This window comes from Schistocerca serialis, chromosome 12 (genome assembly GCF_023864345.2).
Source record: "Schistocerca serialis cubense isolate TAMUIC-IGC-003099 chromosome 12, iqSchSeri2.2, whole genome shotgun sequence".
Classification (NCBI taxonomy): Eukaryota; Metazoa; Arthropoda; class Insecta; order Orthoptera; family Acrididae; genus Schistocerca; species Schistocerca serialis.
In genome coordinates this window covers 174849943-174867832 of record NC_064649.1, presented here as the reverse complement: position 1 = coordinate 174867832, position 17890 = coordinate 174849943, and positions in this window count along the sequence as shown.

The following is a 17890-nucleotide window of genomic DNA, read 5'->3' as shown; positions in this document are numbered from 1 at the left end:
GATTCTGATGCTTCACTTCAGGTTTACTGTATCCCTTGGACCTTCTTATTGACGAAGAAACACAGAAATTGCATCGCATTAAAATAGAAAAGGCACAATTCCGTCTTAAGTACAAGCAGACTCACTCATCTTACTGACTATGTGATGAACCATTCCTGTTACACTAGTTAGAGATTCCGATGTTTCACTTCAGGTTTACTGTATCCCTCTGACTTTTTTTATTGACGATGAAGCACAGTAATTGCATCGGAATTAAATTGAATAGGGCACAATGCCGACTTAAGTACAAGAAGACTGGCTCTTCTTACTGTCTATGTTTTGAATCATTCCTGTGACACTAGTTATAGATTCCGATGCTCCACTTCAGGTTTACTGTATCCCTTGGACCTTCTTATTGACGATGAAACACAGGAATTGAATCGGAATTACATACAAAAGACACAATACTGACGTAAGTACAAGAAGACAGACTCTTCTTGTTGAGTATGTTTTGAACCATTCCTGTGACACTAATTATAGATTCCGATGCTTAATTTCAGGTTTACTGTATCTCTTGGACCTTCATATTGACGATGAAACACATAGTGCATCGGAACTAAATACAAAAGGCACAATGCCAACTTAAGTACAAGAAGACTGACTCTTCCTATTGTCTATGATTTGAACCATTCCTGTGACACTAGTTATAGATTCCGATGCTTCAGTTCAGGTTTACTGTATCCCTCTGACCTTCTTTTTGACGATCAAACACAGAAATTGCACTGGAATTAAATAGAAAAGGCACAATGCCGACTTAAGTACAAGAAGAATGACTCTTACTACTATCAATGTTTTGAACCATTCCTGTGACACTAGTTATAGACTCCGATTCTTCACCTCAGGTTCACTGTATCCCTCTAACCTTCTTATTGACGATGAAACACTGAAATTGCATCGGAATTAAATAGAAAAATCGCAATGCCGTCTTAAGTACATGCAGACTGACTCTTCTTAGTGTCTATGTTTGAACCATTCCTGTGACGCTAGTTACAGATTCCGATGCTTCAATTCAGGTTTACTGTATCCCTTGGACCTTCTTATTGACGATGAAACACAGAAATTGCATCGGAATTAAAAACAAAAGGCAAAATGCCGACTTAAGTACAAGAAGACTGACTCTTCTTACTGACTGTGATTTTAACCATTCCTGTGACACTAGTTCTAGATTCCGATGCTTCACTTCAGGTTTACTGTATCCCTCTGACCTTCTTATTGACGATGAAACACAGAAATTGCATCGGAATTAAATACAAAAGGCACAATGCCGACTTAAGTACAAGATGACTGACTCTTCCTACTGTCTATGTTTTGAACCATTCCTGTGACACTAGTTATGGATTCCGATGCTTCACTTCAGGTTTACTGAATCCCTTGGACCTTCTTATTGACGATGAAACACATAAATTGCATCGGAATTAAATACAAAAGGCACGTTGCCGACTTAAGTACAAGAAGACTAACTCTTCCTACTGTCTATGTTTTGAACCATTCCTGTGACACTAGATATAGATTCCGGTACTTCACTTTAAGTTTACTGTATCCCATCGACCTTCTTATTGACGATGAAACTCAGAATTTGCATCGGAATTAAATACAAAAGGCACAATGCCGACTTAAGTACAAGAAGACTGACTCTTCTTACTGACTATGTTTTGAACCATTCCTGTGACACTAGTTATAGATTCCGATGCTTCACTTCAGGTTTACTGAAACCCTGGGACCTTCTTATTGACGACGAAACACAGAAATTGCATCGGAATTAAATACAAAAGGCACAATGCCGACTTAAGTACAAGATGACTGACTCTTCTTACTGTCTATATTTGAACCATTCCTCTGACACTAGTTATAGATTCCGATGCTTCACTTCAGGTTTACTGTATCACGTGGACCTTCTTATTGACGAAGAAACACCGAAATTGCGTCGGAATTAGATAGAAAAGGCACAATGCCGACCTAAGTACAAGAAGACTACCTCTTCCTACTGTCTATGTTTTGAACCATTCCTGTGACACTAGTTTTAGATTCCGATGCTTCACTTCAGGTTTACTGTATCCCTCTGACTTTCTTATTGACGATGAAACACAGAAATTGAATCGGAATTAAATACAAAAGGTACAATGCCGACTTAAGTACAAGAAGACTGACTCTTCCTACTGTCTATGTTTTGAACCATTCCTGTGAAACTAGTTATAGATTCCGATGCTTCACTTCAGGTTTACTGTATCCTTTGGATTTTCTTGTTGGCGGCGAAACAAAGAAATTGCATCGGAATTAAATAGAAAAGGCACAATGCCGACTTAAGTTCAAGAAGACTGACTCTTCCTACTGTCTATGTTTTGAACCATTCCTGTGACGCTAGTTACAGATTCCGATGCTTCACTTCAGGTTTACTGTATCCCTTGGACCTTCTTATTGACGATGAAACACCGAAATTGCATCGGAACTAAATAGAAAAGGCACAATGCCGTCTTATGTACATGCAGACTGACTCTTCCTACTGTCTATGCTTTGTACCATTCCTGTGACACTAGTTATAGATTCCGATGCTTCACTTCAGGTTTACTATATCCCTCTGACCTTCTTTTTGACGATGAAACACAGAAATTGCATTGGAATTAAATAGAAAAGGCACAATGCCGTCTTAAGAACAAGAAGACTGACTCTTCTTACTGACAATCCCTTGATCCATTCCTGAGACACTAGTTATAGATTCCGATGATTCACCTCAGGTTCACTGTATCCCTCTGACCTTCTTATTGACGATGAAACACAGAAATTGCATCGGAATTAAGTACAAAATGCACAATGCCGACTTAAGTACAAGCAGACTGACTCTTCTTAGTGTCTATGTTTTGAACCATTCCTGTGACGCTAGTTACACATTCCGATGCTTCACTTCAGGTTTACTGTATCCCTTGGACTTTCTTATTGACGATGAAACACAGTAATTGCAACGGAACTAAATAGAAAAGGCACAATGCCATCTTAAAAACAAGCAGACTGACTCTTCCTACATTCTATGTTTTGTACCATTCCTGTGACACTACTTATAGATTCCGATGCTTCACTTCAGGTTTACTATATCCCTCTGACCTTCTAATTGACGATGAAACACAGTAATTGCATCGGAATTAAATTGGGAAGGACACAATGCCGACTTAAGTACAAGAAGACTGACACTTCTTTTTGTCTTTGTTTTGAACCATTCCTGTGACACTAGTTATAGATTCCGATGCTCCACTTCAGGTTTACTGTATCCCTAGGACCTTCTTATTGACGATGAAACACAGAAATTGCATCGGAAATAAATACAAGAGGCACAATGCCGACTTAAGTACATGAAGACTGATTCTTCCTACTGTCTATGTTTTGAACGATTCCTGTGACATTAGTTATGGATTCCGATGCTTCACTTCAGGTGCACTGTATTCTTTGGACCTTCTTATTGGTGACGAAACACAGAAATTGCATCGGAATTAAGTAGAAAATGCACAATGCCGACTTAAGTAAAGGAAGTCTGACTCTTCCTACTGTCTATGTTTTGAACCATTCCTGTGACACTAGTTATAGATTCCGATGCTTCACCTCAGGTTCACTGTATCCCTCGGAACTTCTAATTGACGATGAAACACAGTTATTGCATCGGAATTAAATAGAAAAGACACAATGCCGACTTAAGTAAAATAAGTATGACTCTTCCTACTGTCTATGTTTTGAACCATTCCTGTGACACTAGTTATAGATTCAGATGCTTCACCTCAGGTTCACTGTCTCCCTCTGACCTTCTTATTGACGATGAAACACAGAAATTGCAACGGAATTAAATCCAAAAGGCACAATGAAGACATAAGTACAAGAAGACGGACCCTTCTTAGTGTCTATGTTTTGAACCATTCCTGTGACAAAATTTCTAGATTCCGATGCTTCACTTCAGGTTTACTGTATCCCTTGGAACTTCTAATTGACGATGAATCACAGAAATTGCATCGGAATTAAATGCAAAAGTCTAAATGCCGACTTATGTACAAGAAGACTGTCTCTTCCTACTGTCTATGTTTTGAACCATTCCTGTGACACTAGTTAAGGATTCCGATGCTTCACTGCAGGTTTACTGTATCCCTTGGACCTTCTTATTGACGATGAAATACAGAAATTTCATCGGAATTAAATACAAAAGGCACAATGCCGACTTAAGTACAAGAACACTGACTCTTCTGACTGACTATACCTTGATCCATTCCTGTGACACTAGTTATAGATTTCGATGCTTCACTTCAGGTTTACTGTATCCCTCTGACCTTATTAACGATGAAACACAGATATTGCATCGCAATTAAATACGAAAGGCACAATGCCGACTTAAGTACAAGAAGACTGACTCTTCTTACTGATCGTGATTTGAACCATTCCTGTGACACTAGTTCTAGATTCCGATGCTTCACTTTAGGTTTACTGTATCCCTCTGACCTTCTTATTGACGATGAAACACAGAAATTGCATCGGAATTAAATACAAAAGGCACAATGCCGACTTAAGTACAAGATGACTGACTCTTTCTACTGTCTATGTTTTGAACCACTCCTGTGACACTAGTTATAGAGTCCGATGCTTCACTTCAGGTTTACTGAATCCCTTGGACCTTCTTATTGACGATGAAACACATAAATTGCATTGGAATTAAATACAAAAGGCACGATGCCGACTTAAGTACAAGAAGACTGACTCTTCCTACTGTCTATGTTTTGAACCATTCCTGTGACACTAGTTATAGATTTCGGTACTTCACTTCAGGTTTACTGTATCCCTTCGACCTTCTTATTGACAATGAAACTCAGAATTTGCATCGGAATTAAATACAAAAGGCACAATGCCGACTTAAGTACAAGAAGACTGACTCTTCTTACTGACTATGTTTTGAACCATTCCTGTGACACTAGTTATAGATTCCGATGCTTCACTTCAGGTTTACTGAAACCCTTGGACCTTCTTATTGACGATGAAACACAGAAATTGCATCGGAATTAAATACAAAAGGCACAATGCCGACTTAAGCACAAGATGACTGACTCTTCTTACTGTCTATATTTGAACCATTCCTCTGACACTAGTTATAGATTCCGATGCTTCACTTCAGGTTTACTGTATCACGTGGATCTTCTTATTGACGACGAAACACCGAAATTGCGTCGGAATTAGATAGAAAAGGCACAATGCCGACCTAAGTACAAGAAGACTACCTCTTCCTACTGTCTATGTTTTGAACCATTCCTGTGACACTAGTTTTAGATCCCGATGCTGCACTTCAGGTTTACTGTATCCCTCTGACATTCTTATTGACGATGAAACACAGAAATTGAATCGGAATTAAATACAAACGGCACAATGCCGACTTAAGTACAAGAAGACGACTCTTCCTACTGTCTATCTTTTGAACCATTCCTGTGAAACTAGTTATAGATTCCGATGCTTCACTTCAGGTTTACTGTATCCCTTGGACCTTCTTATTGACGATGAAACACAGTAATTGCATCGGAATTAAATTGGAAAGGGCACACTGCCGCCTTAAGTACAAGAAGACTGACTCTTCTTACTGACTATGATTTGAACCATTCCTGTGACACTAGTTATAGACTCCGATGCTTCACCTCAGGTTCACTGTGTCCCTCTAACCATCTTATTGACGATGAAACAATGAAATTGCATCGGAATTACATAGAAAAATCACAATGCCGTCTTAAGTACATGCAGACTGACTGTTCTTAGTGTCTATGTTTTGAACCATTCCTGTGACGCTAGTTACAGATTCCGATGCTTCACTTCAGGTTTACTGTATCCCTCTGACCTTCTTTTTGACGAAGAAACACAGAAATTGCATCGGAATTAAATAGAAAAGGCACAATGCCGTCTTAAGAACATGAAGACTGACTCTTCTTACTGACAATACCTTGATCCATTCCTGTGACACTAGTTATAGATTCCGATGCTTCACCTCAGGTTCACTGTATCCCTCTGACCTTCTTATTGACGATGAAACACAGAAATTGCATCGGAATGAAATAGAAAAGGCAAAATGCCGACTTAAGTACAAAAAGACTCACTCTTCTTACTGTCTATGCTTTGAACCATTCCTGTGATGCTAGTTATAGATTCCGATGCTTCACTTCAAGTTTACTGTATTCCTTGGAGCTTCTTATTGACGACGAAACACAGAAAGAGCATCGGAATTAAATAGAAAAAGCACAATGCCGACTTATGTACAAGAAGACTGTCTCTTCCTACTCTCTATGTTTTGAACCAATCCTGTGACACTAGTTATAGATTCCGATGCTTCACTTCAGGTTTACTGTATCCTTTGGACCTTCTTATTGGCGGCGAAACACAGAAATTGCATCGGAATTAAATAGAAAAGGCACAATGCCGACATAAGTTCAAGAAGACTGACTCTTCCTACTGTCTATGTTTTGAACCATTCCTGTGACACTAGTTATAGACTCCGATGCTTCACCTCAGGTTCACTGTGTTCCTCTAACCATCTTATTGACGATGAAACACTGAAATTGCATCGGAATTAAATAGAAAAATCACAATGCCGTCTTAAGTACATGCAGACTGACTGTTCTTAGTGTCTATGTTTTGAACCATTCCTGTGACGCTAGTTACAGATTCCGATGCTTCACTTCAGGTTTACTGTATCCCTCTGACCTTCTTTTTGACGATGAAACACAGAAATTGCATCGGAATTAAATAGAAAAGGCACAATGCCGTCTTAAGAACATGAAGACTGACTCTTCTTACTGACAATACCTTGATCCATTCCTGTGACACTAGTTATAGATTCCGATGCTTCACCTCAGGTTCACTGTATCCCTCTGACCTTCTTATTGACGATGAAACACAGAAATTGCATCGGAATTAAGTACAAAAGGCACAATGCCGAGTTAAGTACAAGCAGACTGACTCTTCTTAGTGTGTATGTTTGAACCATTCCTGTGACGCTAGTTACACATTGCGATGCTTCACTTTAGGTTCACTGTATCCCTCTGACCTTCTTATTGACGATGAAACACAGAAATTGCATCGGAATTAAGTACAAAAGGCACAATGCCGACTTAAGTACAAGCAGACTGACTCTTCTTAGTGTCTATGTTTGAACCATTCCTGTGACGCTAGTTACACATTGCGATGCTTCACTTTAGGTTTACTGTATCCCTTGGACCTTCTTGTTGACGATGAAACTCAGAAATTGCATCGGAATTAAATACAAAAGGCACAATGCCGACTTAAGTACAAGAAGACTGACTCTTCTTACTGACTATGTTTCGAACCATTCCAGTGACACTAGTTGTAGATTCCGATGCTTCGTTTCAGGTTTACTGTATCCCTAGGACATTCTTATTGACGATGAAACACAGAAATTGCATCGGAACTAAATACAAAACGCACAATGCCGACTTAAGTACATGAAGACTCACTCTTCCTACTGTCTATGCTTTGAACGATTCCTGTGACATTAGTTATAGATTCCGATGCTTCACTTCAGGTGTACTGTATCCTTGGACCTTCTTATTGGCGGCGAAACACAGAAATTGCATCAGAATTAAGTAGAAAATGCACAATGCCGACTTAAGTAAAACAAGTCTGACTCTTCCTACTGTCTATGTTTTGAACCATTCCTGTGACACTAGATATAGATTCCGATGCTTCACCTCAGGTTCACTGTATACCTCGGACCTTCTAATTGACGATGAAACACAGAAATTGCATCGGAATTGAAATAGAAAAGGCACAATGCCGTCTTAAGTACAAGCAGATTGACTCTTCTTAGTGTCTATGCTTTGAACCATTCCTGTGACGCTAGTTATACATTCCGATGCTTCACTTCAGGTTTACTGTATCCCTTGGACCTTCTTATTGATGATGAAACACAGAAATTGCATCGGAATTAAATACAAAAGGCACAGTGCCGACATAAGTACAAGAAGACTGACTCTTCTTACTGACTATGTGTTGAACCATTCCTGTGACACTAGTTGGAGATTCCGATGCTTCACTTCAGGTTTACTGTATCCCTCTGACCTTGTTATTGACGATGAAACACAGCTATTGCATCGGAATTAAATAGAAAAGGCACAATGCCGACTTAAGTAAAAGAAGTCTAACTCTTCCTACTGTCTATTTTTGAACCATTCCTGTGACACTAGTTATAGATTCCGATGCTTCACCTCAGGTTCACTGTATACCTCGGACCTTCTAATTGACGATGAAACACAGAAATTGCATCGGATTTAAATACAAAAGCACAATGAATACTAAAGTACAAGAAGACGGACCCTTCTTAGTGTCTACGTTTTTAACCATTCCTGTGACAAAAGTTCTAGATTCCGATGCTTCACTTCAGGTTTACTGTATCCCTTGGGACTTCTTATTGACGATGAATCACAGAAATTGCATCGGAATTAAATACAAAAGTCTAAAAGCCGACTTATGTACAAGAAGACTGTCTCTTCCTACTGTCTATGTTTTTAACCATTCCTGTGACACTAGTTATGGATTCCGATGCTTCACATGCTGGGTTACTGTATCCCTTGGACCTTCGTACTGACGATGAAATACAGAAATTGCATCGGAATTAAATACAAAAGGCACAATGCCGACTTAAGTACAAGAACACTGACTCTTCTTACTGACTATACCCTGATCCATTCCTGTGACACTAGTTATAGATTCCGATGCTTCACTTCAATTTTACTGCATCCCTCAGACCTTCTTATTGACGATGAAACACAGAAATTGCATCGGAATTAAATAGAAAAGGCACAATGCCGTCTTAAGTACAAGCAGACTGACTCTTCTTAGTGTCTATGTTTTGAACCATTCCTGAGACGCTAGTTACAGATTCCGATGCTTCACTTCAGGTTTACTGTATCCCTTGGACCTTATTATTGACGAAGAAACACAGAAATTGCATCGCAATTAAATAGAAAAAGCACAATACCGTCTTAAGTACAAGCAGACTGACTCATCTTACTGACTATGTGATGAACCATTCCTGTTACACTAGTTACAGATTCCGATGGTTCACTTCAGTTTTACTGTATCCCTCTGACTTTTTTTATTGACGATGAAACACAGTAATTGCATCGTAATTAAATTGGAAAGGGCACAATGCCGACTTAAGTAAAAGAAGACAGACTCTTCTTACTGACTATACCTTGATCCATTCCTGTGACGCTAGTTACAGATTCCGATGCTTCACTGCGGGTTTACTGTATCCCTTGGACCTTCTTTTTGACGATGAAATACAGAAAGTGCATCGGAATTAAATACAAAATGCACAATGCAAACTTAAGTACAAGAACACTGACACTTCTTACTGCCTATACCTTGATCCATTCCTGTGACACTAGTTATAGATTCCGATGCATCACTTCAGGTTTACTGTATCCCTCTGACCTTCTTATTAAAGATGAAACACAGATATTGCATCGGAATTAAATACGAAAGGCACAATGCCGACTTAAGTACAAGAAGACGGACTCTTCCTACTGTCTATGTTTTGAACGAATCCTGTGACATTAGTTATAGATTCCGATCCTTCACTTTAGGTTTACTGCATCCCTCAGACCTTCTTATTGAAGATGAAACACAGAACTTGCATCGGAATTAAATAGAAAAGGCACAATGCCGTCTTAAGTACAAGCAGACTGACTCTTCTTAGCGTCTATGCTTTGAACCATTCCTGTGACGCTAGTTACAGATTCCGATGCTTCACTTCAGGTTTACTGTATCCCTTGGACCCTCTTATTGAGGAAGAAACACAGATATTGCATCGCAATGAAATGGAAAAGGCACAATGCCGTCTTAAGTACAAGCAGACTGTTTCATCTTACTGACTATGTGATGAACCATTCCTGTGACACTAGTTATAGATTCCGATGCTCCACTTCAGGTTTACTGTATCCCTTGGACCTTCTTATTAACGATGAAACACAGAAATTGCATCGAAATTAAATACAAAAGGCACAATGCCGACTTAAGTACAAGTAGACTGACTCTTCTTACTGACTATGTTTATAACCATTCCTCTGACACTAGTTATAGATTCCGATGCCTCGCTACAGGTTTACTGTATCCCTCTGACCTTCGTATTGACGATGAAGCACAGAAATTGCATCGGAAATAAAACAAAAGGCACAATGCGGACTTAAGTACATGTAGACTGAATCTTCCTACTGTCTAAGCTTTGAAACATTCCTGTGACACTAGCTATAGATTCACATGCTTCATTTCATGTTTACTGTATCCCTCTGACCTTCTTATTAACGATGAAACACAGATATTGCATCGGAATTAAATACGAAAGGCACAATGCCGACTTAAGTACAAAAAGACAGACTCTTCCTACTATCTATGTTTTGAACGAATCCTGTGACATTAGTAATAGATTCCGATCCTTCACTTCAGGTTTACTGTATCCCTCAGACCTTCTTATTGAAGATGAAACACAGAAATTGCATCGGAATTAAATAGAAAAGGCACAATGCCATCTTAAGTACAAGCAGACTGACTCTTCTTAGTGTCTATGCTTTGAACCATTCCTGTGACGCTAGTTACAGATTCCGATGCTTCACTTCAGGTTTACTGTATCTCTTGGACCTTCTTATTGACGATGAAACACAGATAGTGCATCGAAATTAAATACAAAAGGCACAATGCCAACTTAAGTACAAGAAGAATGACTCATCCAACTGTCTATGTTTTGAACCATTCCTGTGACACTAGTTATGGATTCCGTTGCTTCACTTCAGGTTCACTGTATCCCTCTGACATTCTTTTTGACGATGAAACACAGAAATTGCATTGGAATTAAATAGAAATGGCACAATGCCGACTTAAGTACAAGAAGACTGACTATTCTTCCTGACTATTTCTTGATCCATTCCTGTGACACTAGTTATAGGTTCCGATGCTTCACTTCAGGTTTACTGAATCCCTTAGACCTTCTTATTGACGATGAAACACAGTAATTGCATCGGAACTAAATACAAAAGGCACAATGCCGTCTTAAGTACAAGCAGACTGACTCTTCTTAGTGTCTAAGCTTTGAACCATTCCTGTGACACTAGCTATAGATTCACATGCTTCATTTCATATTTACTGTATCCCTCTGACCTTCTTATTAACGATGAAACACAGATATTGCATCGGAATTAAATACGAAAGGCACAATGCCGACTTAAGTACAAAAAGACAGACTCTTTCTACTATCTATGTTTTGAACGAATCCTGTGACATTAGTTATAGATTCCGATCCTTCACTTCAGGTTTACTGTATCCCTCAGACCTTCTTATTGAAGATGAAACACAGAAATTGCATCGGAATTAAATAGAAAAGGCACAATGCCATCTTAAGTACAAGCAGACTGACTCTTCTTAGTGTCTATGTTTTGAACCATTCCTGTGACGCTAGTTGCAGATTCCGATGCTTCACTTCAGGTTTACTGTATCCCTTGGACCTTCTTATTGAGGAAGAAACACAGAAATTGCATCGCAATTAAATAGAAAAGGCACAATGCCGTCTTAAATACAAGCAGACTGACTCATCTTACTGACTATATGATGAACCATTCCTGTGACACTAGTTATAGATTCTGATGCTCCACTTCAGGTTTACTGTATCTCTTGGGACTTCTTATTGACGATGAATCACAGAAATTGCATCGGAATTAAATACAAAAGTCTAAAAGCCGACTTATGTACAAGAAGACTGTCTCTTCCTACTGTCTATGTTTTTAACCATTCCTGTGACACTAGTTATGGATTCCGATGCTTCACGGCAGGGTTACTGTATCCCTTGGACCTTCGTACTGACGATGAAATACAGAAATTGCATCGGAATTAAATACAAAAGCACAATGAATACTAAAGTACAAGAAGACGGACCCTTCTTAGTGTCTACGTTTTTAACCATTCCTGTGACAAAAGTTCTAGATTCCGATGCTTCACTTCAGGTTTACTGTATCCCTCAGACCTTCTTATTGATGATGAAACACAGAAATTGCATCGGAATTAAATACAAAAGGCACAGTGCCGACATAAGTACAAGACGACTGACTCTTCTTACTGACTATGTGTTGAACCATTCGTGTGACACTAGTTGGAGATTCCGATGCTTCACTTCAGGTTTACTGTATCCCTCTGACCTTGTTATTGACGATGAAACACAGTTATTGCATCGGAATTAAATAGAAAAGGCACAAAACCGACTTAAGTAAAAGAATTCTAACTCTTCCTACTGTCTATGTTTTGAACCATTCCTGTGACACTAGTTATAGATTCCGATGCTTCACCTCAGGTTCACTGTATACCTCGGACCTTCTAATTGACGATGAAACACAGAAATTGCATCGGAATTAAATACAAAAGCACAATGAATACTAAAGTACAAGAAGACGGACCCTTCTTAGTGTCTACGTTTTTAACCATTCCTGTGACAAAAGTTCTAGATTCCGATGCTTCACTTCAGGTTTACTGTATCCCTTGGGACTTCTTATTGACGATGAATCACAGAAATTGCATCGGAATTAAATACAAAAGTCTAAAAGCCGACTTATGTACAAGAAGACTGTCTCTTCCTACTGTCTATGTTTTTAACCATTCCTGTGACACTAGTTATGGATTCCGATGCTTCACGGCAGGGTTACTGTATCCCTTGGACCTTCGTACTGACGATGAAATACAGAAATTGCATCGGAATTAAATACAAAAGGCACAATGCCGACTTAAGTACAAGAACACTGACTCTTCTTACTGACTATACCTTGATCCATTCCTGTGAAACTAGTTATAGATTCCGATGCTTCACTTCAATTTTACTGCATCCCTCAGACCTTCTTATTGACGATGACACACAGACATTGCATCGGAATTAAATAGAAAAGGCACAATGCCGTCTTAAGTACAAGCAGACTGACTCTTCTTTGTGTCTATGTTTTGAACCATTCCTGTGACGCTAGTTACAGATTCCGATGCTTTACTTCAGGTTTACTGTATCCCTTGGACCTTATTATTGACGAAGAAACACAGAAATTGCATCGCAATTAAATAGAAAAAGCACAATGCCGTCTTAAGTACAAGCAGACTGACTCATCTTACTGACTATGTGATGAACCATTCCTGTTACACTAGTCAGAGATTCCGATGGTTCACTTCAGTTTTACTGTATCCCTCTGACTTTTTTTATTGACGATGAAACACAGTAATTGCATCGTAATTAAATTGGAAAGGGCACAATGCCGACTTAAGTACAAGAAGACAGACTCCTCTTACTGACTATACCTTGATCCATTCCTGTGACGCTAGTTACAGATTCCGATGCTTCACTGCAGGTTTACTGTATCCCTTGGACCTTCTTTTTGACGATGAAATACAGAAAGTGCATCGGAATTAAATACAAAATGCACAATGCAAACTTAAGTACAAGAACACTGACACTTCTTACTGACTATACCTTGATCCATTCCTGTGACACTAGTTATAGATTCCGATGCATCACTTCAGGTTTACTGTATCCCTCTGACCTTCTTATTAAAGATGAAACACAGATATTGCATCGGAATTAAATACGAAAGGCACAATGCCGACTTAAGTACAAGAAGACGGACTCTTCCTACTGTCTATGTTTTGAACGAATCCTGTGACATTAGTTATAGATTCCGATCCTTCACTTTAGGTTTACTGCATCCCTCAGACCTTCTTATTGAAGATGAAACACAGAACTTGCATCGGAATTAAATAGAAAAGGCACAATGCCGTCTTAAGTACAAGCAGACCGACTCTTCTTAGTGTCTATGCTTTGAACCATTCCTGTGACGCTAGTTACAGATTCCGATGCTTCACTTCAGGTTTACTGTATCCCTTGGACCTTCTTATTGAGGAAGAAACACAGAAATTGCATCGCAATTAAATGGAAAAGGCACAATGCCGTCTTAAGTACAAGCAGACTGTCTCATCTTACTGACTATGTGATGAACCATTCCTGTGACACTAGTTATAGATTCCGATGCTCCACTTCAGGTTTACTGTATCTCTTGGACCTTCTTATTGACGATGAAACACAGGAATTGCATCGGAATTAAATACAAAAGGCACAATGCCAACTTAAGTACAAGAGGACTGTCTCTTCCTACTGTCTATGTTTTGAACCATTCCTGTGACACTAGTTATGGATTCCGTTGCTTCACTTCAGGTTCACTGTAACCCTCTGACATTCTTTTTGACGATGAAACACAGAAATTGCATTGGAAATAAATAGAAATGGCACAATGCCGACTTAAGTACAAGAAGACTGACTATTCTTCCTGACTATACCTTGAACCATTCCTGTGCCACTAGTTACAGATTCCGATGCTCCAATTCAGGTTTACTGTATCCCCTGGACCTTCTTATTAACGATGAAACACAGAAATTGCATCGAAATTAAATACAAAAGGCACAATGCCGACTTAAGTACAAGTAGACTGACTCTTCTTACTGACTATGTTTATAACCATTCCTGTGACACTAGTTATAGATTCCGATGCTTCGCTACAGGTTTACTGTATCCCTCTGACCTTCGTATTGACGATGAAGCACAGAAATTGCATCGGAAGTAAAACAAAAGGCACAATGCGGACTTAAGTACATGTAGACTGAATCTTCCTACTGTCTAAGCTTTGAAACATTCCTGTGACACTAGCTATAGATTCACATGCTTCATTTCATGTTTACTGTATCTCTTGGACCTTCTTATTGACGATGAAACACAGATAGTGCATCGAAATTAAATACAAAGGGCACAATGCCAACTTAAGTACAAGAAGAATGACTCTTCCAACTGTCTATGATTTGAACCATTCCTGTGACACTAGTTATGGATTCCGTTGCTTCACTTCAGGTTCACTGTATCCCTCTGACATTCTTTTTGACGATGAAACACAGAATTTGCATTGGAATTAAATAGAAATGGCACAATGCCGACTTAAGTACAAGAAGACTGACTATTCTTCCTGACTATTCCTTGATCCATTCCTGTGACACTAGTTATAGGTTCCGATGCTTCACTTCAGGTTTACTGAATCCCTTAGTCCTTCTTATTGACGATGAAACACAGTAATTGCATTGGAACTAAATACAAAAGGCACAATGCCGTCTTAAGTACAAGCAGACTGACTCTTCTTAGTGTCTATGTTTTGAACCATTCCTGTGACGCTAGTTACAGATTCCGATGCTTCACTTCAGGTTTACTGTATCCCTTGGACCTTCTTAATGAGGAAGAAACACAGAAATTGCATCGGAAATAAAACAAAAGGTACAATGCGGACTTAAGTACATGTAGACTGAATCTTCCTACTGTCTAAGCTTTGAACCATTCCTGTGACACTAGCTATAGATTCACATGCTTCATTTCATGTTTACTGTATCCCTCTGACCTTCTTATTAAAGATGAAACACAGATATTGCATCGGAATTAAATACGAAAGGCACAATGCCGACTTCAGTACAAAAAGACAGACAGTTCCTACTGTCTATGTTTTGAACGAATCCTGTGACATTAGTTATAGATTCCGATCCTTCACTTCAGGTTTACTGTATCCCTCAGACCTTCTTATTGAAGATGAAACACAGAAATTGCATCGGAATTAAATAGAAAAGGCACAATGCCATCTTAAGTACAAGCAGACTGACTCTTCTTAGTGTCTATGTTTTGAACCATTTCTGTGACGCTAGTTGCAGATTCCGATGCTTCACTTCAGGTTTACTGTATCCCTTGGACCTTCTTATTGAGGAAGAAACACAGAAATTGCATCGCAATTAAATAGAAAAGGCACAATGCCGTCTTAAATACAAGCAGACTGACTCATCTTACTGACTATATGATGAACCATTCCTGTGACACTAGTTATAGATTCTGATGCTCCACTTCAGGTTTACTGTATCTCTTGGACCTTATTATTGACGATGAAACACAGGAATTGCATCGGAATTAAATACAAAAGGCACAATGCCATCTTAAGTACAAAAAGACTGACTCTTCTTACTGACTATGCTTAGAACCATTCCTGTGACACTAGTTGAAAATTCCGATGCTTCACCTCAGGTTTACTGTAACCCTAGGACCTTCTTATAAACGATGAAACACAGAAATTGCATCGGAACTAAATACAAAAGGCACAATGCCGACTTAAGTACAAGAAGACTGACTCTTCCTACTGTCTATGTTTTGAACGATTCCTGTGACATTAGATATGGATTCCGATGCTTCACCTCAGGTTCACTGTATCCCTCTGACCTTCTTATTGACGATGTAACACAGAAATTGCATCGGAATTAATTAGAAAATGCACAATGCCGTCTTAAGTACAAGCAGACTGACTCTTCTTAGTGTCTATGGTTTGAACCATTCCTGTGACGCTAGTTACACATTCCGATGTTTCACTTAAGGTTTACTGTATCCCTTGGACCTTCTTATTGACGATGAAACACAGAAATTGCATCGGAATTAAATGCCAAACGCATAATGCCGACTTAAGCACAAGAAGACTGACTCTTCTTAATGACTATGTTTGAAGCCATTCCTGTGACACTAGTTATAGATTCCGATGCTTCACTTCAGGTTTAGTGTGTCCCTCTGACCTTCTTATTGACGATGAAACACAGAAATAGCATCTGAATTAAATACAAAAGGCACAATGCCGACTTAAGTCCAAGAAGACTGACTCTTATTACTGACCATGTGTTGAACCATTCCTGTGACACTAGTTAGAGTTTGCGATGCTTCACTTCAGGTTTACTGTATCCCTCTGACCTTCTTATTGACGATGAAACACAGTAATTGCCTCGGAATTAAATTGAAACGGGCCCAATGCCGACCTCAGTAGAAGAAGACTGACTCTTCTTACTGACTATGTGTTAAACCATTACTGTGACATTAGTTAAAGTTTGCGATGCTTCACTTCAGGTTTACTGTATCCCTTGGACCTTCTTGTTGACGATGATACACAGAAATTGTATCGGATATAAATACAAAAGGCACAATGCCGACTTAAGTACACGTAGACTAAATCTTCCTACTGTCTGTGTTTGAACCATTCCTGTGACACTAGTTATATATTCCGATGCTTCATTTCAGGTTTACTGTATCCCTTGGACCTTCTTATTGACGATGAAACACAGATAGTGCATCGGAATTAAATACAAAAGGCACAATGCCAACTTAAGTACAAGAAGACTGACTCTTCTTACTGACTATGTGTTGAACTATTCCTGTGACACTAGTTAGAGATTCCGATGCTTCACTTCAGGTTCACTGTATCCCTCTGACCTTCTTATTGACGATCAAACACAGAGATTGCATCGGAAATAAGTAGAAAACGCACAATGCCGTCTTAAGTACAAGCAGACTGACTCTTCTTAGTGTCTATGTTTTCAACCATTCCTGTGACGCTAGCTACACTTTCCGATGCTTCACTTCAGGTTTACTGTGCCCCCTAGACCTTCTTATAGACGATGAAACACAGAAATTGCATCGGAATTAAATACAAAAGGCATAATGCCGACTTAAGTACAAGAAGACTGACTCTTCTTACTGACTATGTTTGAAGCCATTCCTGTGACACTAGTTATAGATTCCGGTGCTTCCCTTCAGGTTTACTGTATCCCTTGGACCTTCGTATTGACGACGAAACACAGAAATTGCATCGGAATTAAATATAAAAGGCACAATGCCGACTTATGGACAAGAAGACTGTCTCTTCTTACTGTCTATGTTTTGAACCATTCCTGTGATACTAGTTATGGATTCCGATGC